Genomic DNA, 26,952 nt, shown 5'->3' with positions numbered 1-26,952 from the left:
AGCTTAAATTTGTACATTTGAAGCTCAAATTCCTTCAAATTTACAGCAATTTGAGCTTCAAATTGCTGTAAACATTTAGTCTAATTTATGTCAGACAATTTGGAAGAAAAAAAATAGTTGTGTCTCTTTATATAGTGAATGTAAATATCCAATTCGGTAACACTTTATTTGAAGGGGAATGCATAAGACTGACATGACAGTGTTATTAACATGATATAACACCTGTTATGAACAAGAAGGAGTCCTCATGAATGTCTATGTCGTCTCTGTTGTCATAAAGTGTCATCCGGTAAATAATGACACTTTTAATGCAAAGTTGCACTAAAAGTTGTATGAAAAGGCAATCAAAAGTGCCGACTTTGCAGTTAAAGTTTCACTATTTACCAAACGAAACGTCATGACAACAGTCGTAAGCATTCATAAAGACTCCTTTGTGTTCATAACACGTGTTATGTTGAGTTTATAACACTGTCATGTCAGTCTTATGCATTCCCCTTCAAATAAAGTGTTACCTCCAATTCAGCTGTAAGTCTATTTTAACATAAAACAGTGATTAAGAGAGAAGGTCTGATCTCCATTAAAGTAAGCGGTAAAAATTGTACACCAATTCACCGACTACTTATTCACATTCAAACTCTGGATTCTTTTTATGAGGGAATAGCAGGAAGCTTTCAAAATGCTGCTGATAACATTTTGACTTGGTGCCTGAAGGTCTTGATGAAAGAGTTTCTTTCCTCTGTCCCAGAGAAGACCAGGCACCAAGATAGCACCCATTTTACTGTGCCTGCCTCTCTTTGTGTTTACCTGAAAACACAAAGAGATAGAGCAAAACAAGCAGAAGCAGCAGTGTAGAACTGGAGCCACTTTCATTTGGGGAAACAACCCCCCAAAAAACACACACATGTCCACCCCCAGCTTGTTTCCTCTGGTCTAACAAACAACTGGTTCTGACTGTGAACCCAGTTTCATGTTGGTGAAGCTTTCGGTGCTGGAATAAGGGCAAAAAAAATTGGCAGTAAACAAGTACAGCATTTGGAGTTTGTTTGATGTAAAAGAATAAAAAAAAAATACCGGATCTTATTCGCAATGTTTTATCTGGAAACAGAAAGTAGAAGCCTCCTGAGAGTACAGCAGCATCCCATTTAAAGCCGTAAATAGAAGCCTGTCTAACTTCAAACTCTCAAAAAAAAAAAAAAAAAATGTCGGTGGAGAAGAGAGCAGAATGAGGAATAACAGTGTCACTTCACCTACAGCTCCTCTGAGCTACCGTACTCCCAGCTCTGACAATCAAACTTGACATCATACCCTGCGCTAACTGCTGCAGGAAAAACCATTGTGACTGAAACAGTCAAACGTTTCATAAAACGGCTTTCGAGTTTCACTCCAGCGTTTTATCTTTTCATCAATGGCAGATGGAAATTGCTAATTACCTTCCCCAGGAAGCCTTTTGGTCGCCCTAACGGAGATGATTAGCCTCGCGTGAACCTCCTAATCCCCGAGTCCGAACCTCTCACTTCCCGCTCCGCGGCGTCAATATCTCTATGCAAACCTGCTCATGTCAACTCAATTTATTTTCCGATATCACGCTGGGTGAGAGAGTGCCTCTCGTCCGTGCCTTTCTCTGTCTCTCTCTCTCGCTGAGTCTCCCATCCATCACTCCACAACTCTCTATTATCTGCTCCGTTTCTGTCGCTGCATGTGTCCAGGGCTCTTGTCTTTTTATGTTTCATATTTCATCAGGTTTGGTGGATTTTTCCTCCAGTTTTAGCCAGACGGGTGACTCATCGGCTCGGCAGACGACGATAAAGATCTGTTTGGTTTTCTTGAAGCGATGGTTCGGGATTTTTGAAGTGAAGTCCTGTTAGAAGGTCACAAGCTGTTAATGTGTTACCTGCAGTAGATAACCTGCTTGGCCTCTTCACTTAGGATAAACACAGACTAGTCGGTCCTTCGATCTTGACCGGATATTTCTACACAGAACAGAAATTCTTTAAAGTCATTTTTTAAGACTTTTGAAGTCTTTGTTGTATTTGCTGAACACAAAATTTGATGTGAAAAAGCTGCAATATATTGACTGATGAAACAGATATTAAACCAGATATTTTGAAATGTGTATGTAATCTATTTGTGACAAGGAAAAAATTTTGTCTTGTCTGACATTTTGCAACAAAGCGTATTTCATACAAGGTTTCCCCCAGAAATACTGTATTGCTAAGTCCGGTGGTTGGGCGCTACGCCAGGCATTCATCCAGCGGCCCGTTGTGTTTTTGAGTTAAAAAATGTTTAAAGTTGACAAGAAATTTTAAAATATCACTAGATAATCATGTTTTATTGAAAGACTGCAAAATTAGCACCTGAACACCAACAAAAAAGTCTTAAAAAATGCAAATATTTTAAAAAGACTTAAATGAATAAGCAACGTTTAGCCTGGTGGGGGCTCAAGTAAAGCCTGGTGGCCCGCCAGGCTTATAATACACTGGGGGAAACTCGGTTTATATGTGTCTGAACCTTACGTCCGCATGTAAATGTGGTATTTGGAGAAAAAAAAAAACTAACTGCACAGTGGAGATTTTTAAAGACGTCCTAAAGTGATAAATATGTGCAGAATGGACATCAACATTGATAAGAGATGCACACTTTTCACATGAAACTCTCTTCATCCTTTAATGTTTAATGTTTCCATTAAACTTTAAATGAGAGCTGAAGAAGCAAATCCATGAGATGAAACAGTAAGCCGAAGAAAACAAAAACTATGATAGTTTTGACGCAATCTTTAGCCTAGCACTGCTTTAGCCATGCTTTGTCTTCATGTTTTCAATTTTAATAAAGTCAGTGTTAATACTAATCTATTTCTTTCAATTCCAGCTTCTACCTTTTCGTCGATGTGCCCCGAAGTACTTAACCCCAAGCGACCCGTGTATAAGTGTGTGTGAATTTGGATCTGGTGTAAAGTGCTTTCACTGGTTAGTATGACTAGAAAAATTCTTTATATATTCAGTTCATTTATTATTTGTGCCAGTGCATTAAAGATACTACAGCTATTTGGACGGGTACCTAAATACCAAAAATAACAACAAACTCTCCAGAAATCGCATCTAAGTTGGAAAATCAAAGCTTGTCCAGCAGTTCTGACGCTTGTTTTGCTGTCAAGCATTTAAACAGTAATGAAAAGTGCCATATATGCTAATTATTAGGACACCTCATGGACTGCAAACAGGTGCAACAAATAGTTTTGAAAACTCTGAAAATGCTTCTTTAGTGCTTATATGCATAAAATGGAGAGAAATACAATCCTACCTGCTTGTATTCCTACTAGCAGCTACTGCAACAACAGCTAGCGTCTGTTTTATTTCTGGTTAATACAACACCATGTACCGCTTCAGCTCATCTGATGAGAATGATGAGCTGAACCTTCACAATCCCCAAACCTTCCCTTAAAGTGCTAAAACCCTGTGGAGAAATTAAGCAGAAACAGCTGATTTCCTGTATCAGAAAGGGATCATAACTCTAATTTTCCTTTTACTGGATAGTTTCTGCCTTCATCTGCACGTGATAGATTACCTGTATACTCAACTTAGTAGTAGAAAACCAAATGATCACTTAGCATTACCAGTAGGACTTAAAAAAGCTCAAATTCACCTTTAAGTCTTCCAATTGTTTGTCCAAGGTGTGGTACAGGGGCCATTTGCGGTCCTTGGAAGGATTCTGGGCGGCCATTGATCACAGTTCAAGAACAGCCTAAATTTGGTTTGCTACTTCAGGCAGTTCATGCAGATAATTATTTAAAAAAACAATGTTGGGGTGAAATATTCACTGATGCCTTGATGAATACTTTGCAACACAAAGTATTCATCCAGGTTTTTTAATTTATTAGCAGTAGTTTTTACTAAAACGCAGACTTGGGCACGCCCATTTCATAAATTTGTCAAACTAAAGCGAGAGCGAGCCACATTTAGTTCTTGTTGCTAAAATGACACAAACAAATCCAGAAAAAGATGATAAATGTGCAACATGATTAGCTGTTTTTTTTATTATTATTATTAGCATTATTATTATTATTTATCTGGCAACCTGCAGGATCCTGTTTCAGTTTTAAATATTAATTGATTTACTCAGTGCTTGTCCACAGAAATCTCACCTCATTGTGTGTTTACATTTATTTAGAGAGTAAAAATCTAGAAATAAAATCGCTTTTGCGACAATAATTAAGAAGAAAAGTACTAAAATTATTGCGGCCCACAGAGTGCTTTCAACTTGACATTTTTTGGCCCCCATGCCAAAAAGTTTTGGACACCGCTGTATTAATCTAACTACTTCACCCAGCCTCTCACTTCTCGATTACAGTACGAGGCCGTTTTATATTCATGCTGCTCCCGGTTCAGCCAACAGCACACACACAGGCTCAGACACAAGGGGCCGGCAGGCCGGCTGCAGAGGAATACTCTATCGACCAGGCAGGAATTCATCAGCCACAATAATTAATCTTGTGGGAAGTGGCTGCTGAATCTTTTAGCGTGAGTGAGAGACGGAGCGAGTGAATCTCTCAGAGAGAAATAGGGCGAGACTACATGATAGCGCTGGAGATACCTTTCAGTCTGACCAGCAGACCACACACACACATAATTTAAAACAGTCAGCGAGGCGAAAGAAGCGGCTCCTCGCATTTCTTCTGCAGAAGATCAGGTGACGTTTTGATTTTTAAATCTTTCTTTCCTAGGAATTATCTCCCTTTTTCTTTTTTGCAATAGATCATCCAAGTCAAGAGGGTCCAAAAATGTGAGACACACATCGCGAATAAGCAAAGTGATGGTTGTAAAATGGGCCAGCAGTATGAAAAGAGGCTAAAGCAGCTATCTGCGTCCATGCAAAGCATCGCGTTACACCTGCTGTCATCCTCCGACTTCACTCCATACAAGGCGGCATGAATAATTCAGCGACCCCTCCGCTTTGTCAACTACTACACCTCTGTTTGAGATGAAGAAACGCTCAAACTGCAGACTACGCTCATGAAATTTCACTGCCTCACTGTGCGGGAGAGATTCTTCACAAGCTCAGATGGGGAAAAAAAAAAAAAGTGCAGCCCTGTCACTCACAAAGCAGACCACATGGTCACTTCCTCCTCATCTTCAGCCTCTTCTCTACTCTACAGCAAAGAACGCTACAAACTCTTCAGGAAAGGCGATTAAACAGAAGCAAATGCAGTTGAATATGAGCAGGTCTGGGTGCCTACCTTTGTTCAGTGTGTTTTTGTGGGCTGGATTGTGCTGTGAGCTCAGCAGCCCGGCAGCCCCACAGCGTGCAGCCTCTCCTCTCCGTCTCGCTCCCACTGCGAGCCGGGGTAGACTCTGAGAGAGGGTGTATGTGTGTGTGTGTGTGTGTGTCAGTCGAGCCCTCTCGCTGGCTATTGTTAGGGGGAAGCGAGCCAAACTGAGCATGCTCCGGTAAAACACGAACAGCCCCTCGCCGTAGGCATGGAGACAGGGAAGCGGATCTCCCGGTCAAGTTGCTTTTCAGCTCAGCCCCGGCGCAGGGCAGGTGCTGCTGTGTCATGATCCTGGCCACGTTTCAACACTTTGGCGTAATCCCCTAATCCTGCATTTACTTTTCAAATTCCCATCAGGCAGAGCATCAGATGATGACCCGGGTTGCACACAGAGCTTCACACCGTGTCCAGTGGAGTCCAAACGCAAAACTGACTTGCAGTCCGAAAAAAAAAAAACTAAGAAGCATTTTGACCCGGTGAATTGCAACCTGCTGCTGCCATAATTACTGTAGGAATGTATCCCAGTCTAAAACCAAGAGACACCAGAGGAATGTGACCAAGATGAGCTGCGTGATTCATTACATATTACACTGGGGCAAAATATTACCAATCTTAGCCTTACAGCATCTTTGAAAAGTAAACTTTCTTTTTGCAGCTTGTAAGCATATCTTTTCAATGTCTCAATTAGTTTTAATTGACTAAAAACAGCAAATATTGTATTATTATTATTATTACATTACAGCCTGTAATCATGTATGCATTTTGTTCAAACAATATAAACATAGTTCTGCTAAAAAAAGAAAAAAGTAACTGCTCTGTTACATTTTTTTCCATGCTTAAATGTTTCGGATCATCAAATAGATTTTACCGTCAAGGATGAAACAGAATAAATACAAAACATTGTTTTTGAATTATTTCATCTCTTTAGAAAGGAAACAAGTATCTAAACCAACCTGGCTCTTTGTAGAAAAATAATTGCCTGTTATTAAATGTAATAACTACAACTTTTATCATCAGAAACATTATAGCATCACAAAAATAGAAATAAATTTAAAACGGGACAATATTCTTTGGAAGCACTGATTGTGTAATATGCATATTAATACTATGCAAACTGTTGCAACAACAACTTAGCACCAGACACCACATCCTTCTTTGTGTCATTGATTCGGACGCTTCATAATGTGAAGAACAGGACCGCGTGACTGACACCTTCAATGACAGAAGCTAACCAATTTATCACACATTCTGACATATTATTGGATTGGCGGTGAATCTGCATGGAGCATCACTTGTTTTCGCATAAATCCAAGATGGTGTCAGTAGCCTGCTCGCATCTCAATGCAATCCAGCTTTCTCGTTAATATACAAACTTTTTTGTTTTTTAACCAGCATTATGTTTCCAGTCTAATCAACTCTTCTACTCTGGTGAGAAAAAAGAGGCAGATTGACGACTATTTAGAGGCAAACTTAATGCATACATATCATGTAGCTGTGCCATAAAAACAGGAGGGTTGGCTGAATTGTCAGCATGTTTCCCTTGCTGCAGTGAGGCGTAACAATGCAACATTACGAGTGCTTGCTGTTTGCTAACACTCAAGGCTAATCCATCAATGACTTTCAGCCAAAATATGAATGGTATGTTTTTATAAGAGAACAAACTGAGTCGCAAATGAACAAAGCGAATAGTTCAAGGAAGCCATCTGAGGAAATTCACACTGAAAACCACCTTGTTGTAAAATTTCTCACATCTACACACTTTCCTGTGGTTATTTTAATCGGAATCCTGCATCCAAACATGAAAGCCGGAGAGTTTTCCAGCCTCCGGCGCGGCTCCTTCACCGTCGGGGGTGTGTTCTCGCTACGAGCGCCCGCTGTTCTGCATTTCAAGGCTGCTTTCCCCCTCTCAACAGAAACACAGCTATAAGGCTTGTAAAGTCTTTCTTCGATGGTTAGCGGCTCCGTCGCTCACCAGACGATCGATGAGCTGACTTCAGAGGGGATAAATCATAGGACGGACATAGTTGTGTGTATTTATGGTGAAGCACGCAAAATATACGGCGTGTAATTACAGCCACGGTAGCCATGCCGAAATCCATTTTCCCATTAATTAATGACCAGTCGGAAGCAGTAATAACCCAGCGTACCCAAGGGGCCGCACATGCAGCTCGGGTTGCAAAAACAGCCGCATGCTGTCAGCAGTTCAAGGATGTGGATAAAGCTTTTCTAAAGTGGTACGGTGCCAAATTCAAAATCCTTAATGCTGGTTTTAATGGATTTGACCATCATCAATAAATCTTTATTTCTATATCGGTGTTCTTCCTTTTACTGTTTTGGACAATTGGCCGGATGTTCTAAATAAAGTTGGAAACTTTTAAAAATTGTGATACTAATTTCTCAAAGGAAAAAAACACAAACATTTTTACAAGAAAGTTTTGCATCTCTTATTTGCTTAGTTGTTTGTGTTTCCTAATTTTCTTATCAAACCAACATCAGATCGACTATATAAGTAGCTATAATATTAACATTAGTTTTATTTAGGGGTGTCTAAAGCGGCTGTTTGACATTTACAACCACAAAGGTTTCTGTTTGTAACATGATAAATGCCGGAAACACGTGAAGACGATGACGATATAAGTTTAATTAAATAAATTCCTACAGTTTGTTATAAGTCAGTCATTTGAACTCTAATTTGCTGAACTTTATCTTCCCAAACTTCTACTTACTTGACCTGTTAGTTTGTAACTTTATCAGACAGCTGAATTTATGTCCTGGATAGTTGTTTATTACAGAAAACAAAATTCTAGCAAAGTGATATAAAGAGTACAACTTGACATTCAGTTAAGATAATGCAACAAACTATTAAAAACAGCAAAGCTGGAAGTTACTCCAGATCGGAAAATAGGTTCATTACTCTGGGTGTAACGTATTTTACGCCTATAACGTTCCGCGGTAAGGTAACGTCTCTACTGATGAAAAGAAACAACTTCAAGCAAGATTGTTTTTCTGTTTTGAAATCTAAATCAGATTTTCTGCAAAAAAAACCAGAGCCCAGACTGGTTGTTTTTTTGCATGTTTGTCAGCTCTACACGTCAATCTATTCCCGTTACTGGACCCATGTCTCGGTGGTACGAACACGCAGGGTCAACACAAGAGGTATGCAACCCCGCTTACTCGGGGTACACACAGTTGGATAATTCATAAGGGCTTCACCATTGGCTCAATAATTCATCAGGCTCGTCTGCGCTGTGGGTAAGTCACGTATGAACCTTTTACAGAGGAAGTAAGTGAGCGGGACATCTGTGGGTTGAAAACTCAATAAGAACTTGCAGATTTTTCTAAATCTTCTAAATTTAGCACCACTTTCAAGACTCCAGGGAATGGCCGCATTTGGAAATGAGGTAGGATGAGCCAGCTTTTTGTGTTGACTTAGTAACCCAGAGGGCCTGAAAGCCTTTAGCAAACAGGCAGCACAGCAGGAACCAAACACTGCACGACGGGGGTCCCAATCATCTGGATCATTTGTCCGTATTATTACACATACATGCCGACGAAGCCTAATAGAGTCAAAACTACTCTCTGTGTTCAACCAGTGCAGTCCTTCTTGGCTACAACAATGGTTGCCACTGAATAAAGCCTTGTTGTTGATCATTTTTGTCTCAATGGAAAAGCTTACATTTCAAGGGGGGAGGCGGGCAAATGTTAATACAGGACGTTGTAAAAAGAAAACGTTCCCTGCCATGTTTCTCCTGCTGTTTGATTGCTTGGCAACCACAATGGCATTGTGGGTCACAGTGAGTTCTTTTGATGCCTGACAATCGACAGAGGGAAGGGTGACTGGGCGGATGCTAAGCAAGGTCACAATGCACCACAGAACACAGTGACACAGTTACACAAATGTAGCCACAGGCTCGACCCATTGAACTACATTCACACCATTAACTGGGTCTTTTGTCCAGTGAGATGAGGCTTCAAGCAGTTCATCACGACACATCTCCATGCTAAATGGCTTCTTCTGTAAGCGCAGGTCATGTTCGCAGTAGCTTTCGCTTGTTGATATTATGGTTATGTACGCCAGAATCCAGACAGACAGCTGATTTCTAAAATATTTCAAGACTGGACTTCAACTAAATTCATGGTCCCTTCACACAAAAAGCCGAGAAAGTTTACCATGCTACGCTATACATTTGCGCTGATGAAAATTCACCTCAACATGCCAGATGCTTGAAACTGAAAATGTAATTGACGGGTTTTCCCTGCAAGCTGATTCATTAAGCCAGTAACCACTTGGAGACCGTCATAAAACAGGAAATTAGTGATTTCAAGAAGGTCACTTGATCTCTAATGTAAAAATAATAAACAGCAGCACCATGTAAATGTAGAGTATGCCCTCCTAAATGCAGCAGAATTCCACAACCCTCATCCTAATATGGATGCTCCTGTGTTTGGTGGTTAGGGCGCTGAGGCAACCATTCATTCAGCGGCCTGCCATGTTTTTGAGTTAAAATTTTAAAAGTTGACATGAAATTTGAAAATATGACTTGATAATTATGTGTTGTTGGAAGATGAATGACTGAATACCAACTACAAAGTCTTAAAAAATGTAAATATAAAAAAAAACAAAATAAATAAGGAGTGCTTAGCCTGGTGGGGGCACAAGTAAAGCCTGGTGGCCCGCCAGGCTTATAATACACTGAGGGAAACACTGTGCTCTATTCAGAACAGGGGCATATCAAAGGTAGGACACACAATACAGAAAAATGACAGGACTTTGAGTCCCACAGAATCTTTGTCATTTTCTCCAATTCAGACTCACATGATGTGCCACTTTGAGTACGCCAGCATATATGGCAAAACAGGCAACTGTGCTGGTACTCAAAACCTTTTATCGACTGGACCTGGCAGTGCCTTATAGACATGGTGACCAGGCAGATGTGAAATAAACGGAGAACACAGACACATGGAATCATTGTGACGCATCAACCTACTTCATTATTAAATTTTCCATCTGCGGTTACTAGGTCCGATTGGAAAGAGAGCGAGCGCTCTGCAGAACTCCATTAAACAACTTTTACGTGTCAGATGTTACGTAAAGGAAACACAGTTAAACTGGCAGCATGATCCGATGTGTTTCTAAACGGTTGTTCTGCTTTGGTTGATTTAATGCCCTCTGACCAAAGCAGAACCTCTTATCATAATCAACATGCCTGCAGCCACACTGTGCACTAAATGAACACAGCCCTTTAGAAGGCAGCCCATGAAATTCAATTTTCCTTTCAATCTATCCGTTTTTACCACGCCATGCTCAATGCTTCCTAAAGATTTCCCGTTTGCGAAGCGCCTAAACGGCCAGTGACACATTCACTGTCATTTGCTTCCCTTCCAGATGAGACTAAAGTACAGCAATATCACCACTGAGAGTTGGCTCGCTGTTCTGTTAATGTTAAACAAATCCACTTCAATTGGCAGGATCATGTAGCAAAACAGACTGCAAAGATCTGCTGGCACGCATCTGAATATATATTAATAAAACAGAAAAGTGCCGAGCAGATGTAGACACTTCAGTGAGTTTCCGTCATTTGGGGAAAGAGAGAGTCTCCTAATTTTCAGCCTAAATTAATCACATCAGTAGATACAGTAAACACACAGCTGTTGTCACATTGGAAACCCCTTGTGTAGTTGGCTGACAAGAAAATGAAAGCAACAGATACAGTCTGTTTCTTTTGCTCTAACTAAATCAAGGAATTATTAGCTTCTGGAGCAAAGAGATGGGTGACGTTTCAAAAAACACCAAGATACGACCTCTCCTAAAAACTGTGTTACTTTGGAGGTAGAAATCATTTTAAAAAGTACAGTAGCCATCAAAATTCAGGCACAGCAAACTGAAGTCTACACATCAGTGGTTGCGGGTTAATGTGACATTTTATAATATAACCAGATTGCAGGCTTGTATTTTATGGATCTCAGAGGAATTGTACTCAAAAACGATGAAAATAACAAGCAGTTGCTCGTAAACTGTTGGATGTAATTATGCTCCAAGAGGAGGAGGCCTGCAGGAAGTGCAGTTGTGCCATGGAGTGTGACATCAACACTCCGGTGATGACTGGGTGACAGTGGCAAGGAGAAAAACAATGAACAAAAAAGCAAACTACCATCAATCCATTGTTTATCCCCGTCTATCCTTGCACGCTCCCAGGTGCCGATCTCCAAAGATCATTGGGCGAGTCAAGATACACCCTGGACAGGACACACAGAGACACACACAGGACAATCATGCTCCCACACACTTAACACACAATTTAAAGAAACCTATTAACCTGACAGTAACATTTTAGTACTGTGAGAGGAAGGTGGAGTATCTGGAGAGATCCCAGGAATGCAGGTGTGGCTCTTTTTCAGCGCCAAAATGAAGACTAACGTCCACCCAGCGGTGGCTACTTGCTTGTCGCAGGAAGTTACATCCATTCCTAAGCCAGCTACTGAGCTGATTAATGATAGGCCAACAGTGGTAACCAAGCAACCACCAGAAGTAAGTGAACAGCTGATGTTGGCAAATGCAAAGACTACACACTTGAGTTAGCTGTTGAAAGGTTTGTGACCAGTATGACATCCACTGGATTGACGTCTTCCTCTGCTGGTCATTAGCACGGATAGGCTAGTGTTAGCATTGGATTTGATGGCGTTAGCCTTGGATGGGCTGGCAACTAGCATGCTACCTATGACTCATATTTACTTCTTTTGTGGAAAATTTCATCAAGAGAATGGTGTGCACATAATTTCTGTAAGCGTCATACATTAGATGCATTGATATGCTCATCTGACAGAGTTAAATCAATCTAATGTGACACCAAGCATAGACATACTTGCAACAATGCAACAATGCTACCAACCACTCCACCTTCCAGGCAATTGATAGCTGTTGCATTTACATAACCAAATGCAGAGCAGCCTTTAAGAGGGGCCTACAGCTGCCTCCCATGCTTCAGACTAAAACAGACTCAATTACTAGATTCTACACAAAGCACAAGAAAGCAGATGTACAAAAACACCTTTTTCTCACATTCACATGCAAAGTAACCAACGCTGGATCGAGAGGATTAAACAGAGCGAGATGGACGGGACACCACTGCCTCTTCACCAGACTTGATCGATGCAGGCTGAGTGCCAACGCTGATCTAGGTGATCTATGCCGCCGTAAGCATTTAGACACAGAACATCAATCTGATTTCAGAGGTAGCAGAAAACAGGTGCAGCCTGAAAATGAGATAGATAGATAGATAGATAGATAGATAGATAGATAGATAGATAGATAGATAGATAGATAGATAGATAGATAGATAGATAGATAGATAGATAGATAGATAGATAGATAGATAGATAGATAGATAGATAGATAGATAGGCAAGTAAAAAAAAGGTTTAATTTTTAATGTAAGCACCTGGTGAAAGGTAGAAACAATAGAAAGAAAGGAAATGGAGAAATGATGAGCACAGTGGTGATTTAATCCATATTTGGCACCCAGTTGCTTAAGGCAAAGCAGAAACACAGGGAGGCTGCTCAGACTCCTCAGCCTCTTGATCCAGACAGCTCCCTTTGGGAGCCTGCTGATCAAGAACCCAAGCTCTCCGGCAAACGCACACAAGTCAATCCCACCGCTTTCAAAATAATCGTTACTGGTAGAAAAAAAAAAAGAGAGAAAAAGAAAAAAATGCACTCTGACCTGAATCCTAATAAATTGTTCAGTTCTGGGTAAACAGACGCAGTTTAACTACACAGAAACACAAACAAAAAATGACAGGTTGTACACAAGCAGCAGAGCGCTTCCAGTCTTATTAGCATTCTGCATCCAGACCTCAGCATTCAGACACACAGAATGCAATCTCCTCAGAGGGAGTATTTAGGTTGCCAGAAACATGCTTCGGCCTTCACTGTGTGTGTGACTCGAGTCTCGGAGAACAATGGATCAGAGGGGGAAACCGGCTGTGGGGGTAAAAAAATAATAATAATTTTAAATCCTCTCAGAATGCTATTTTTATCTTTTCATTTCACCAAACAGACTCTCATTGCTAACGACTTTAGCGCTCACCACCAGGAAGCATCTGGAGAGGAATCTCTATTCTTGCAATAGTAATAAAAAATAAAAAAAAATCAACAGGCTGTATCTGCAGTGGCCAGGAAGCTGAGGTCAGGTCGGGTGAAACTGGAATAGAAAGCAGCAATTTGATCCAGTTTCACTAGAAAAAGGAAAACCAAATTAAAACTCTGAAAGAGGAATAAAAGACAGGGACTTTGATTAATTAAAACAAGTGAAAGGGATACAGGAAAAAATATACAATACGACTAAAAACTGCTGCTACTGATGGAGAGAGGTGAGCACAGCCTTTCTGCAGCCTTCCACTGGACGATGCATGGAGAGAGCTCACACTGAGCTTTTATCCTGCTGCAGACTGTCAGCAAGGTTATGCTTTAAAGTGACAGGATGCTGCCGCTTGCTGAGGGAACAACCTTCGTTTCGTCTGCCAGAACAATGAGGAGCCCACCAACAAGTACGGTGGATAAAGTCTGGGTGTTTGGCATGCAGGAAGCAACGCCGATGTCAGGAGGAGCACACACTTTTCAGACGGAAAAGACGTTTTCTGATATGCAAAACGGACAGAGAACATGGTCATGGTTTAAAAGGAAGAAATACATTTGTAAATTGTTTTAAACCTCCAGAGTACCCAGTGGGTTTTTTTTTTGTGTAGAACAGAGTTAGCAGTCACCCTCCCCCACCTGTTGCTGTGTACTGTCAGCCAGCGGGCTTAAGAAAAAGATCATCCTAAAAAAAAACATCCTTCATTTTAAGGAGCAGAAAACAGAACATTGCTTTTGTTAGGGCACTAGAGAGGAACTGCCAAGAACATTGAGGAGATTTCCTCTTCAATCACTGCACAACTATTACAGCAGAATAAACCAAATAAAAAATAAGAAACTCTCCCTGAGGAACACAGGTCCATCCTGAGCCAGTACTGTGACGATCCACACACAGAGATAGATTTTAACATCATTGAAAAGGCTGAAACAAGTGGTGAAGATCCTCTTCGAAACGTAAACTAGTGCAAATCTGTTATTACATTTCTTTTACATATTTTTCATTTGGTTTTTGTGCATGTTCACCACTCAGAAACGTTGCATTCCACTCCTTTTTTTCTTCACTGCTTGTGGTGCCAGGAAAACAGGCATCCAGATGATAGAGTGCATACTTTATCAGAGTGGAGGAATGCATTTTGTGACTTATTCATAACTTTCATTTGAACGTTCACTCATTCAGTCGCTACAGTGTCCCTTGCTAATGTGCAGCCATCATCTTAAGGCTAGCTTGCTCTAGTGGGAACGCTGTTTGTCTGTCTGCTCATAGATCATTTTTGGCGAATGTTGTTTGTTGTTCTGCAGCTCCTGGTAAGATAAGGTATATTATATTCTTCCAAATCCAATCTGTTCATTTTTGTCTCCGCTGGTCCTCTTCGTGACCAGTTTCCATCATGTGTTGTTGCTGAAGTAACTGGAAACCAAGCTACACTGTATTTTTAAAAAAAAATCTCTAATTAACGTACAATATACGAGAAGCTGAGTTTTACCGTTTTGTTTTTTTACAGTGTATGTTTTCAAAAATGATTCACCAATATGACAATTTGGGCTGATATCCATATCTAATATTAATTTTAAATACTTATCATTCTAGAATAGTCCTGACAAACCGATGTTTTGTTGGACACTGATTGTAGTCCATACAATAAAAATATTGTATGGGCTACAATATTTTTACTACTTTTAGTACTTGAGACCTTTGCCTTCAATCACTTTTTGATGTTAAACTGGTTTAAAATAAAAACAATTGTTGTATAAACAGAAATATTTAGCACTTTTATACAGTTTAATTTCTTATTTTGATTTGAATACTGTGAGACTACGATTAAATCTCATGCTACCAAATGCCTAAGTGACATGAAGAGACTAAATTAAAATATTAATAAATGTTTTAAATCCTAAACACTATTTCAAGCCACACTTTTTAACATGTTGCTGAACTGTAACAGCAGTTTTCTTTTCTTTTTCTTTTTTTAACTAATGCTAATGCGTGCAACAATGAACAATAAACCTGGATGGATTACGCCGGCTAATCCACATGATTTCATTATGGGCTACAGGCCCTGCTGAAGATTAGACCACTCACAAAGCACAGAGGGTAAAAACAGACCCGCAGGAGCGTCAATATTGCAATATTAGATGATCATTTCTCATTTAAAGCATTAAAAGCATCCTAAAAAATAAAACGGGTGTGTAATAAGTCAAAATAGCAAAAAGTAGAATTTGAAAGATGCTTCGTGTGAGACTGTCACAGCTTGTGAACGCAATAGAAAAAACGTTTTACATTTTATAACTTTATTAACTACATTTCAATGTCTTTCCTTGGGATTTTGTGTAATATAGCAGAGTGTTGGCTGGTTATAAAGTAGAACAAAACGGATGCATGAATTGAACATTTTGCACCGAGATGGATTTTATTACTAAACTGGTGATGTCTGAAGGCGGTCTTTTTTAGGGGTAGCAGGGCAAAGAGGGCTTGATACCAGACATTTTCAATTCTTATTTTGTAAAAAATAAGCCACACAAAGTCCCACGTAAGTTCTAGAAATGCAACTAGATGTGTAAAGATTTAAAGGTTTAATGTTTCTGCAAAGCACAGCATGAAGCAATTTCACACATTACAACATACTGCTCTGATTATGCAATAAGTTGTATTATATAAGTGACGACTGACTGACTTTCACTTAAAAGTGGGTTGAAGCCTTGCGCTGCATGACAGAGACAAGTTTTTGTTTTTTGGTTGTTGTTTTTTTTTTCAGCACAAACTAAACCAGTAAGTAATTTCTCCTTCCTTACACAATGTCAGTATGTTGGGTTTTTTTTTTTTGGATGATGCTGTCAGTGTTCATCTGGCTCACAACGGGAACAAGTGAAAAGCTGGCCCAGGAAAAAAGGAGACGTCGTTTTCACACGTTGGTCGGCCACCACAAAGCACATCCTCACCGAAAAGCTCAGGAAGAAGAATTTACCCTTCTATCGTCTAAAAACTGAAACTAAAGCACTTCTGGACAGAAAACATGCCTGATGTTGCTTAAAACTTCAGATCTATAGGTCTTATCATAGGAAATCTATTGAGGACCATTGTATTATCTTAAAAAAAGGTGTTTCTTTGTATTTTTTTTAGTAAAAAAGTAAGTAAGAAGAACAAAGTGAGTTGAAATAGCAGGACTCAAGCAGAAAATCTGGCACATTATAACACAACAGCCCCAAGGTTGGGAGTCTTGTGGTAAAAATTAGAATTTGTTGAGACTGGTAGACATGTTGTTTACAATAGTCTTATCAAATGTCCCTCAATCATTTCAGTCTGCCTGTTTATTTTTCCATTTCTACTACAAAGATACCCAAAAAATTTAGCTACCCAACTTCCTTTGAGTTACAGTACAGTACAGTGTCTTGCACTGGTTGTTATCTTGAACTTTTTCATTGATTATCACAAACAGAAGCTAATATTGTAAAATATTATTTTTTTTGGAATGTGCGAGGAACATAAAAACTGGTTCGAGTTGATTAAACATTCAGGCAAAACTAAAATGGATGGGATTGGATGAAAGCATATTGAAGTGTTAGATTGGCCCAGTTAAAATGCAGACATAAATCCAATAGCAAGTCTGTGTTAAGAACTATAAGATATATATATATTACAGTTACCAGCCTGTTCAAAGAGTGGCAGCTGTAATTTCAACAAAAAGGTGGTTTCACCTGCAGGGGCAGAAAATCAATAGATGTCACACTTTCCAGATTCTCATTTTTAAAAACATGTCAGGATGCCACGCATCGTTTTCTTTCAATTTCACAACACGTACTATTTTCGGTTGGCCTATCACATACAATCCCAATAAAATACATGAGCCTTTGTCCAGTATAACGTGTCAAAACGTGGAAAAGTTCAAGTTCAACAAATCAGAAGTGCAATAAGCCACAGTTAAATGATTCAAAGCAAGCAACAGGACTTCTTTAGCATCTCTCATATGCAGTTCGTTGCAAGCCACAGCTGCCTGCTTCTTAATTACTCAGTTGGTAATTAGTGGCTGTCTGCGTGGAGTCCAGACTCATCCAACCACAATCTATTTTGTTGTTTATTGGTGGAAGGCGGACGATGTGTGGCAAACAGATACTCACACGCGCTCCGTCACACAGCCTTCACGTGGCAGCGCATGCAGCTGTCACCGATGTTCCAGCAGGACGCAGGCGGGGGCATGCGTTACACTTCATCCTGCAGGCCGGACAAAAGAACAAAGGAGTTTCTCTGGGGACAAGATTAGCTCGGCTGCCTCGAGTGCCATCGTTATCAGCATTATTAGCCTCGAATACCAAAATTCTTTGAACCTTGATTCAGGGCAAACTTGAACATTTCGTTTTTTCGTGCTTTAAGCAGGTGCAACCTTTGTCCTCTGGATCCAGGAGCATTCCTCCCATCAAGGCTGAGTGCCTTTCAAATTACATCAGCAACAAAGAGGAGTCCTGTTTTTTTTGTTTTTTTTAGTTACAATCCATCATGATGCTGAGTTCTGTAAAAAGCTGCTTCTATTTTTTTTTTCTGTCTGAGATGTAATTTGTTCCAGCCAAGATAATACTTGGTAGAGCTAAGCTAGGGGTGCAGTATGACAGGGCTGCATGATGTAGATGAATCATCCGTTCTTTATCTCCTCTTTCTTGTCCTTTGGAGTCTGTTCCAGCCTTCACTGGGCGTCAGGCTGCTTAGACTCCAAACAAATTGTCAGTCAAGGTAATATGAATGAACATTTTTTCACCGCAAAAACAAATACTGCAGATTGCAACTAGAAAAAATATATTTTCTAAGCTTTTCTCTGCACTTGTCTGACATCCCTACTAGCAAGACGTCACAATGTGGCAAAAACGGACTTTTTCCATGTTTATTCCCATGTGATCTTACTTCAACTAATAATTTCAACGGAAAAAAATATTTAATCTACAAAACATCACATCACTTGATTGGTAAACAACCTCTTAATAAAGGTGTATGCATGAAGTCTTGAAAGAAGTGATATTTCATTGCAGTGGGATCATCTAAAATTACAGAATTTATTCTGAAAATAAACTCTGGAAATTTCTTTAACTTTGACAGCTTTTTTTTATTTTTTTATTTCCTGCACAATGGCACAGTTGGTGGCATTGTTTCTTTGCAGGATGAGGGTCCTGGCTTCAAATCACAACCTGGGGTCTTTCTGCATGGAGTGTGCATGTGGAGATGAACCAGGTGCATCAGGTTTTCCTTGTTTTTGATTATTTTTGCTGTTTTTGTTTTTATTCAACAAGTACACATAAAAAAATATTTACTATATAAGAAGAAATGTCCACCAGGTTATTTGATAGAGGTAGTTCTTATTTTACTAGGTCTAAAAGCAAAATGTGCAAAAAACATGCTGTTTTGTTAAGTTTATGCAGTTAAGAAATTAGATTTTTTTTTATCTAAGTTTCTGGTCATTGCTAATCATTAAAAAAAAAACAGTCAGGTCGGCAGAAAGTCATTCAATCAAATTAGACAATGGCTACTGAAAGTGCTAGAAGATTGATTAGAAAAAGTAGAGTGAGAAACAAAAATATTGGTGCACTAAAAAATAATTTAAGCTAAAAATAAATGTAAGGGCAGATGAATGGATGACTGGATGGAAAAAGGCGTAGGGTGCTGGAAGCTACACGGCAACAAGTTGTAAATGCAACAGTACGTTAAACATGCAGTTTGTTTAATTAGTGAAAATTAAATTTCCACTAATTTGCCTACTGTGACAAAAACAAAAAAAAAATTTCACAACAGCACAAACACTTTAATGACCAGAGCCGTAATGACTCAGGACCAAAATAATTTGAAGGCAGTGGACTGAAAAAAAAGCTCCTGATGTCAGCCAATAAGTTAATGCAGGGTAATTACCCGCCTATACTCGGTCCGGCCGCGCTGATGCGAAACGACAACAGTACATTGTGATGCCCGACACATGTGTGCACATTAGCATTAGCAGCCCCAAGGCCCTGAGTGTACCTGTCACGCTTCTCTGCCGCCACAGCCTGACAGAATGATGCTGTCTCATTAAACGTAGAGAAACAGACTCCTGCATCACTAAGCAGATGTTTGTGTGTGTGATATATATTATGCTATTAGGACCTAGTCACATACACATTGTGGAGACCAAACATTATATGAGTACTAAAAATTAGCTAGCTAGAAAACGGGGCTTTCTAGCTAGCGTGACTCTATTAGCTAGCTAGGAAACGAGGGACTCTGTTAGCTAGCTAGAAAACAAGGGGGATTCTGTTAGAGAGCTAGGAAATGAGGGGCTCTGTTAGCTAGTTAGAAAACAAGGGGGACTCTGTTAGAGAGCTAGGAAACGATGGACTCTGTTAGCTAGTTAGAAGCCTGACTCTGTTAGCTAGCTAGAAAACTGGGGGACTCTGTTAGCTAGCTAGCTAGCCAGAAAGCCCCATTTTCTAGCTAGCCAGCTAGAAAGCCTATATTAAATGGGACTATCTAATTTTGTTTAAGTTAGCTTAGCTTTTTTTAAGAGAGCTAAGTTAATTTTATCATTAACGATGACGAAAAGACCTATTTGCATGTTAAGGGCCATGTAAAATGAGGCAGTTCTTTTGCACTAATGTGTGAGTCTGCAGGTCCACTGCTCGACTTTTAATCACATCACTGTGCTGATGGAGAGTCCATGCAGAGATCAGATAGGGAGCAGCAAAGCATCACTCTGAACTATAATCTATGAGCCTTGACAAGGGGAGGTCTCTAACAGAGTTAAACAGCCTGTCACCTCCAGACGCAGTACCTAAAATGTATTCATCCCTTTAAATGTTTCATCCTTTTTATTGCTTCTAAAACAATCATGGTCGACAAAATGTTTTCTTTTTTGCCAAATGTACAAAAAAAACCGATTTCTACAAAACAATTAAAAATATTTAACAAAATTAGGCAAGAGTTTGAAGAAGCGTTGACATTTCTTGTCTGTGTCTCCAAAAACCCAGGGCATCTAATGAAAGTAACAGATAGAAATTAAAAGGTTGTGATTCCATTACTTCAATTAGAGTCCGGCAGAAGAAGGAAAAGATACTACAAGTGTTTGTGGGCGAGCCAAAACCATTAGTCCAGAATTGGATTTACATTAATGAGCGTGTGTGTGTGTGTGTGTATGTGTTTTTTTCCTCCGGATGATGAACGCTGAGCAAGCAAACCTTTAAAGAGTTTCAAAGCACAGTAATTCACATCCTGGGGGACACCTTAGTGGAAGCACCCAAAGATAATACATGTCGTTTTATTTTTTTCAGTCCTATGATCACCATCTTAGCATAAAGACTTGAAAAACGTCTGAATCCATTAAATATTCATACACCTCAAGCCTGGAATCCCATTATGCATCAGTTTCCAATCCTATAAAACAAGCAAACTGCTGCTGTGGCTGGAAATAACACAATTTTCCCGAATTCATTAATATTATCTGATTGCAGTATGGAAGTCGGCCAGGACCCTCATCGGCCCCAGAGGCACTTCCAGGAATGGCTTGGAAGAACCAGTCCGCCTGATGCAGTACTGACGGAGTCCCGGGGTCCCCAAACGGAAACAGGCATGAATGAAAAATGGTTCCATTTCATTTACTTAAATGACGAAAAATGAAGACAAATGGAGTCATTTTTTCTATTGCTGGGAGGTTTTAAAGTCACTACAGATCATATGCTACATTTTTCTCCCAGACTTTTCCTAAGCTTTGCTGTTATACTCATAGAAAGCAAAAGTAAAAGTCTTCAAAGTGAGCCTAGTGTAAGTTTCACATTTACGCTGGTCTGAGGCTCATGTTTTAAAGAATATCTGACAGATTATAAAGAGAGTGTAGGTGCAGCCTTACTCACATTATTATATAAACTTTGAAATTGAATTGTGTCTGCATAAAAAGATGAGGTTTGACCTTTTTCATGTTCTTCCGTGTTGAAGAACCTCATTATTCCACACAGGCGGCCATTTTGAATATAACACAAGCAGATCTTACTTGACTGAACGTTCAGTCTGCAGGTTGATGATAATGTCAGAGGGTTATGTTTATGACTTTAGTTCACACTATGTCCACGTAAGATCACATTAGCGTTTAGAAATTTAAGTAATTAGCACAAGCTAATGCTAGCAATGTTTACCATTCACACTTTGACCAAAGAACTCGTCAAAAATTATAGAGACTTTGAGTTTGGCTATCGAAACCTACTGACATTAGGGAGTTTTTTTTATCTGATTAATTTTAATGCTGGATAGAATTAAAATAAAAATAGTTAATTTTAAAAAAATGTCTTATCCTGGGTTAGTATTTTTTGAATCTTTGCAAGGACTGCTCTTAAGTTGCTTTTTATATTAACAGCATTTTATATTTTTACAATTTATAGCATTTTATATTTTATTTTTATTTTATCTCCAACTACTACTCAGTGGTAGTTGTTATTGTGTCTTGTCTCTATGCTGTAACTGCGAAGTAATTTCCCTGCTGGGATGAATAAAGTACTTCTATTTTATTCTATTCTATTCTATTTTGCTACTGATAAAATCTCAAGTTAAATCAGTTTAATCTTCCTTTTTTTTGTTTGTTTGTCTAAAACCCAACACAGTGTCGGCTCAAAGCCAAAGCCCAACTATGTTGTGTTAAATTAACCCAGAACTGGATTTGTCCAGATTTAACTAACAAAATAACCCAATTTATGGTGTTTTTAAGACTACAGTTACATTGAAATACAATAAAAATCCAATAAACCAAACCAAAAACGTTGATATATACGTTCAAATTTCCATTTACGTGTACATTTCTGGGAATATGATTAATTTCTGAGCTTTCACACATTTACTGATGTCATATCTCAAGACGATTTATCGTTCCATGATAAATATAAACCAAATATAGTCCCATTGGAAGCCCAGGAATGTTGAAATCTCTTTTTGCACTAGCATTTTTTCAAAGTGAAAATTTACAACAAAAAAATCGGTATTTAATTTCAGTCCACTTACTCATTGAAGGAAACTAAATGTCTGTTAGAAAAATATGTGTGTTTTAATGCTGGTTCCCCAAACAATCCATTTAATATAAATGTAACTAAAATATCAGTTTATGCTCTACTACTTCTTATTATTAGTTAGAGTTTAGGGAATTTTAGTAGTCAGTGGCTTTCTCCTTGTCTGTGCTTTAACCCTCCTGTTATGTTCATTTCTAGGGTACAGCAAAAATGTTCGTGGGTCAATTTGACCCAGGGAGTGTTTAATCATGCAATAGTGTCAGAAACCAAAAAATTCCTCCAAAACATTTTTGTATCTGATTATTAACTCCAATACTAACCATTTCAATCAATATTTGTGCAATGATGTTTTATTATTTCTCAGAAATTAAGGATCAATGACGACAACCTGCTCATTTACTCATTTGGACATAAAAAATGGAATTTTGATTTTTAATGTCCACTGAAAAAAACCTAGACACAAAAAAACAATAATTTCCTTGAAGTTGACCTTTGGTAAATTATTTTATATTATACTTTTTTTTTTTTACCAAAGGGTGATCTTTATAATTGAACTTGAGACACACATACTGTTCTGGGTCAAATTGACCCGCTGATTAAAATCAAGATAAATGAGTCATGCAGAGAGTATTTATGTTTTCATCCACTTCTACTGAGTGTCACTCAGAGTGGGTGGAGTTTGTCCACAGGAACAGAAAAGATTCCCGTCAAAGGTTGTGTGAACACCTGCTTTCTCGCAGTTTCCTAGTGAAGTAAAGAGAATAGTGAGAAAGTGGGCTTGTGTGTGTGTGGTTGCGTGTGTGTGTGTGTGAGTGTGTGTGTGGTGAAATATGGTTCATAACTGCAAAGAAACATATAGAATTGGACATTTTAAAATCTTTTTTTGCACTTTAACCTGACTGCCGGGTCAAATTGACCCGAACAGTATCGATGTAAAAAGTAGACCTAGGGTTTGGTACAAATGTGTAACATGAATAAATTTTCAACTTATGTCTAGAGTGCACCTATTAAGACAAATAGAAAACGTTTCATGCAAAAAAAATGCTTCTATTTTTTTTTTTAATTTGTAAATTTTAAAACGGGTCAATTTGACCCGGAACATAACAGGAGGGTTAAATATAACATTTCATCCAAAAGTCTACAAGAGAGCCATATACAAGACGTTTTTGTATATGGCTCACAGACAGCAAAATGTCCTAACTTTTTCCTCTGCTAGATATCATATTTGTGTATTATATTGAGTAAAACTAGCTACTTTTTTGTTGAAACATCAATATGTGACTTCTTAAGGATATAATCTTGAATGGGGCTTTCTAGTTTTCTTTCACATCACCATATTAATATAACCACGGGAGTCAAAATGACGCAGAAACGTAAAACAACGACATCTGCAGATAACAACAGTTCACCGTAAACTGCAGGGTCAACCCAATCAAAACCACATTAGACACTATTAGACTGAACCAATGAATGCAACCACGCAGTCTCTCAGCATCCAGCAGGGAGATGTGCAGCTTCGGCTGTTGTGTCCCGCACTACAACATCGCAGGAATGCACAGAGGCCAGGTGAGCCCACCTGAAGTCTACTCACTCAGAGCGCCTTCCGCTCCATCACATCCCAGAGAAGAGTCCCGCTTCCGAGTCTCCGCGGCGGCTCTTCACTCAGCTTCACACCGGGCTCCGGGCAAGCCGACCGGGAACCGGACGAGCAGAAAAGCCCCGCGCTAGGCGCTCATTCGTGTCCTGTGCGTTAGAAAAGTAGTAGAAGAAGAAAAAGAAAAGAACCTTTCACTGTTTTCTAAATATTTACCGGAGGATTCTGGCTGCGCGACCTGCTCCCTTTGCGGGATTCTCCTTGGGAACTGTGCTGCCTTCAGGAGCTGCTCGTAAAACTGGAATTCCCCGAGTTAAATGAATGCAATTTCTTCTTCACTTCCCCGTCATAGTTCAGTGGTCGTGAAGGGATTACAACGATTTGAATTGTTTTGGTTAGAACTCGTTTAACCATTAAAATGCAATAAAAATACTACAGAGTTTATGAAGAAATATGGAAAAGAAGAAAACAAACCAAAAACACAATCTAAAGAATCATTGGTGTATTCAACGTTTTTAAAACTGCACAGTGGATGTGAATTATTATTATTACACTTTGCGTTAAATCTATAGCTTTTGTTATGCTTTCAAGCGGAAATCCACATTATAGATGAGTTTTAGTTTGATTGTGTGAGACGCACACTTTACACTTAAGTGAAGGCAGCACAACCGTAACACAAGGCTCTAACCCCGCTCCTGATTGGTCATGATGGGGGAAAGAAGCAGCCACTCAGCCCCATACGAAGCATCCCCCTTCCCACTCATATCAGCAGTCTGATAAATACCTTCTCTGGGGGATGCACGTAGTGACCAAATTCAAAGATTCAAAGAAGAGAGGTTGATTCAATTCAGCTTCTCATAATGTTTAGATCACTGTGGAGAAAAGCGTTTGGTACGGATGAAAACATGGATTCAGACAGAAAACACTGGGGGAGATCGTCCGTCAAACAGTTTCTGAGCTTAACCTCAAACACATCAGGACAATAATTCAGAACACACCAGAAAGCAAATGAATGAGTGGTTTAAAATAACAAAACAAAGTGTTTGCATGGCCTAGTCAAAGCTGAGACTTAAATTCAATTGAGAGATCTTGGCAGGATCTTAATCAGGATGTTCAAGCTTTAAAATCAGCTGAATTAAAAACGAGTCTACAAAGCAGCCTGGGCCAAAAATGTATCCACATGAGATAAAGCACTTATTGCCATTTACTTAACGAATGATTGGTGACTGTTATTTTTGCAAACGTTGGGTGACCAGTTTCTAATTTAACTAATTCATTTTTCACATAGGTTCCAGGTTGGCTTGGACAAGTTTTATCCTGATAAATACAATACAATTTGAAAACTGCATGTTCAATTTTCTCAGGTTATCTTTGTCTGATATCGAACTTTGATCGATAACCTGGAACATTTAAGTGTAACAAAAAAGCAAAATCTGTCAGGGGGCCAAATACATGTTCACACTCTTTAAGTGTAGATGGCTTAATGATGGAAACACATATTTAGGTTATAAGTATTTTCAGTGTCAGAGCTATAAATTGGAGATCTGGAGCAAACTCAAAAATATAACACGTGACATGAACTGATAATTTTACAAAACTTGTAGGTACTTGGCATGTGAGCTTTTATAAACACTGGATTTCAGCTGCATTTCTTAACCTGGATGCACATGTGAAAATCTTTGGAATATGAATTAGTCCATAAATCTTGCATGAAATGATTTAATGTGCATGTCTTCTGAGAAAAAAAATGCAAAAAGCAGAAAAGTGGTGTTATTATTCATCGTGACTGCTTAATTATTTTTAAGGATATGTACTACAAACCCATAAATTCTGGGCTATTATAATCCAAGTATAAGTGGGTGTTACACTCTTTTTATTTTTTGCAAGGTCTGAATTTCTTACTAGGATTGTGTGAATGTACCCAGCGTTGAACTTGTATCAAAGTATGCTTTTTGTGTTGCAGAATATGATGTGGAACTCAGAGTTTGTACCGTTTTGCAGCATCAACTGCAAACCAGCTGCATTAATGAGCTTTAATAACAGGTCAAAGGCTCCCCCAGCACCTGCAGACAGGTGTTATCATTTCACTCAGCAATGCCTCCAGGTTACAACCGGGGACTGCCCCGCTGTGGCTCGAGGATACAGTTGCTCAGAAACCATAAACCTCTCCTCCCACAGTCCAGGGGCAACCCCCTGAAGTAACTGATATCACAGGAGGACAGTCGGTGTTTACCTCCAGCCATGGAAACGGACCCACGCTGGCGTCTTTTCACATGGGATTCAGACACAGTGAAACAGGATTCCGGGCCTATTGTTAACCTCCCCGGTCAATTTTCAAAGCTCCGTAATCTTTAAAGGATTTTGATCACAAAAGGAGAAACGGATGAAAGTCGCGAAGATTGTCAAAATTAATCTTCTTCCTCTTCTGAGTCCACATGCGGTTGTACTCCTTCGAACACACGCGTTTTATGTCGTGTGTTCAAAATCATTTTTCATCTGGCATAACTACTTATCTTCCCGCCTAATATCTTCCGCTTACGCCCACCTCGGTGAGTAGTGCTAAGCAGGAAGAAGACAGCAGGACGGTGAACCAGTTGGCGATAATCTGTTCATGTAATCTTCACATTCCAGTTGCCCAGGATGCTGATCCTTTAATGTTTGAAGGCAGCAACGCATATGGCCTCAACAAATTTCAGGCAAAGCAGGATTTAAGACTTAGGATGCATTAACACTTTAAAGTAAGGAAAATACATTATCTTTACTGCCTCAGGGTTCATGAAGCTCTAAGCCCCCGAAGACAGCAACACTTGAAAATGCAATCAGCGGGTTGTAGCTCTAGTGGCTCTTCAGCTGAAGGCCTCCAGAAGATGCACAGTGAATCTGAGCTGTTCAGTCAACTCATGCTATGCATTTAGTTTTGAAACTGGGGTTCCCACTTTTTTCCTGTCTAGGTTTATGGCTGTATTTT

General features: G+C 39.3%; 1 protein-coding gene across 2 annotated transcripts in view; it reads right to left on the bottom strand.

The window, feature by feature from the left end:
• The window catches only part of arhgef49 (Rho guanine nucleotide exchange factor 49), a 62,728-nt gene extending 38,469 nt beyond the window's left edge, over window positions 1-24,259 (bottom strand). The window contains exon 1 of one of the 2 annotated variants that reach the window (XM_032567665.1): window positions 24,201-24,259. The gene's annotated coding sequence lies outside the window, so the exon portion shown is untranslated. Of the gene's footprint in view, window positions 1-5,230; window positions 5,644-24,200 lie in introns of those variants that run through there. The other variant, XM_032567664.1, reaches the window with a different exon arrangement.
• Between the last annotated feature and the right edge of the window lie 2,693 nt (window positions 24,260-26,952).

Source organism: Xiphophorus hellerii, chromosome 7 (assembly GCF_003331165.1).
Source record: "Xiphophorus hellerii strain 12219 chromosome 7, Xiphophorus_hellerii-4.1, whole genome shotgun sequence".
NCBI lineage: Eukaryota > Metazoa > Chordata > Actinopteri > Cyprinodontiformes > Poeciliidae > Xiphophorus > Xiphophorus hellerii.
Note: the sequence above shows the minus strand (reverse complement) of the source record. Positions and strands in the feature narration are given on the sequence as shown.